This window comes from Tribolium madens, unplaced genomic scaffold (genome assembly GCF_015345945.1).
Source record: "Tribolium madens isolate multiple individuals breed KSU strain unplaced genomic scaffold, Tmad_KSU_1.1 Scaffold_11;HRSCAF=98;Tcas5.2_LG3b, whole genome shotgun sequence".
NCBI lineage: Eukaryota > Metazoa > Arthropoda > Insecta > Coleoptera > Tenebrionidae > Tribolium > Tribolium madens.
Genome location: NW_025400975.1, coordinates 8,821,418 through 8,824,155, shown reverse-complemented (window position 1 = coordinate 8,824,155; position 2,738 = coordinate 8,821,418).

The window sequence follows — 2,738 nt, the reverse complement described above, 5'->3', positions numbered from 1 at the left end:
CAACACAATTTTTTTTTATCTCGAAAAAGCCGAAACAACACAATTTTTGGCCTATTGCCTTGAATTTTTCCCTTGTTTTTAATGAAATTTTGCGAAATAACTATGTTTCTAACTGAAAAATTGTCATTTTCGACCGTGTTTAGTAAAACTTTGTTGAGAAAATTATCAAGTTTCTGGTTAAAAATGCTCGAAAAAGATGCAGACAAATAGTGTAATTTATTTTTGACGTAATTTACTTTATTAATAATTGAAAAATTAGTGTATACAACAGTTTTTTTCACCAGATTTGGTAACATTTCGTTTAAAAATGAGAATAAACAAATCCAAAACGCAATAAAAGTTTTATCACAAATAACTTTTATTGTGAAGCTCATCAGATAACTCCTTTTTTAATTCCTTTGTTGCTTTCTACTATTTTTGCACATATTGCTTGACAAACTTATTACTTTTTTCACATCCCAATGGCGTTGAAGCAATTTAAACTCATAATATTTCTACTAACTTTATCCTCAACTTTGTATTTCGACGCTTGCAATATTCACGCTTTGTTATCTGTCTAATCCCTAAATCTCTGAAATAATTCCATGAACAATTCCAACTTTTACATATTTACACAGTTTCCCGATTTTATTTCACTCATTTCATCCCATCCCTGATTCTATGGTGAAGCAACAGTATAAATGGTGACTTTTAATAAAATTACTATCAAATCAACACTCCTTTTGTGACACTTTGAAAGCTGAATATTTGCTCACTTTGTGTTTTATAACATTCCACATTTTACGAGCATATTTATAGTGTGTCGTCTAGAGCTACCTATAAGAAACAACTTACTCTACACTCAGTGTTGCCAGATCAAAAACATAAAATTCACCAGATCCGCGTTGAAAAATTTGCGAAATTTTCATCAGATTAAAAAAAAATTATAGCATTTTCGGCCTAACTATGTGTTTTTGTCTTGTTTTAAACAAAATTTGGCGAAGTAATTGCGTTTCCGACTGAAAAATGTGTTAAAACACACGAAAAATACAAAAATAATGTAATTTTAGACTTAATTTCTTCAATATTAAGTTTTTTTAGCGATAAATATACTACAAAAACATGTTTAAAAGCATTTCGGCCAAATTTTGTGTTTTCTCGGCTTATTTTTTGTCTTGAGAAACAAAATAACACCAACATCAATCCTTTTTGTGATTTTTAGACGACAAGATTTTGCAAAATAATGCTTAAAAATGATATAAATTTCGATTTAATTTTGTAATTTTTTAACCTGTTTCAATGCAATGCAGTTTCAAACTTTTTGTGTTTTTATCTCTCAAAAAAACAAAAAACGACGTTTTTTGAGCAATTTTGTTGAATTTGTGACTTGTTTTTGAAACAATTTTGCAAAATAAGTGTTTCTAGCTGAAAAAGCATTCGAAAAAAAACAAAAATTAGTTATCATTTTCGACTCTGTTTAGTAATATCTTGTAAAAACCAATTTGGTAGTTTCCAATTATTTTTTCTTCGAGACAATTTCACGAAATAATCAAATTAAGAGTTAGGTAAAAATAACAATTTAGTGATTTTTGAATCGCGAAAAAATTAAAAGAGTTTCGAAAAAGACAAAAATTATAGCATTTCGGCCTAATTCTGTGTTTTTTTGGCTTGTTTTTAACAAAATTTGGCGAAGTAATTGTGTTTCTGGCTGAAAAACGTGTTACAACTCCCAAGAAATGCAAAATTAATGTAATTTTTGACTTAATATGTTAATTTTTCCGTTCGTTTTAGCGAAATGTCGCAAAAAAAAACTGAAATTGTAGTACAAAAACGTGCTTAAAACATTCTCGGTTTATTTTTGTCCTAATTTTGCTCAAAAACTATTTTTTTTTTTTAATTTTTAAACGTGTTTAGACAATATTTTGCAAAATAAATGAGCCTCTGGTTCAAAAACAAACGAAACAAGCTCAATTTCGATTTAATATTGTAATTTTTTTGCCTGCTTCAACGAAATATTTAGAATTTCCTTAGTTGTGCTTAAAGCGCAAAAATAACCCATTTTTGGTCGAATTTGTTTTAACGAAATTTTGCGAAATAATTGTGTTCCTAGCTGGAAAAGTATTCAATAAAAAATAAATTGTTTAGTAAAACCTTGTAAAAAAAACAAACAGAACTATTTTTAAGCAAGTTGGTGGTTTTTCGACTTTTTTTAAACAAATTGAACAGTTTTTTTCATTTACAAAAAATCACTAGATATTAAAATTTTAACAAAAGTTTCCAACCGCAGATCTCATTAAAAAATTGCTATTATCCAAAATAAAACTTTGTGAAATTAAATCATTGTTTTCTTTGTCAAAAAAAAAATATAGTTTCGGTATTTAAAAATGTTTGCATTATTGACAAATAAATAATAAAGTAAGAGTTAAAAGCTGCTGGCATTTTCATTTAGTAGGTATTTCACAGCCTGTTGATTTTTCCACATAAATGATTTTTGTACCTACATCCAAGAATTTCATAATGCAAAATTGTAGCGCTAGGGTCTAGCTTTAAAATGAAAAAAATAAAACAACCAGTTTTTAAACATATATTTAAAAAATTACATCGATGCAATAAAATCCTATTGTAAATAATTTACAACTTTATGAGGACATGACTTCATCGCTATCATCCATTTTCTCATTTTCTTCACTATCTTCCTCCTCCCAATCATTTTCACTACTTGAATGAGCCTCAAATTCCATCGCTTCATTCTCCGAGTC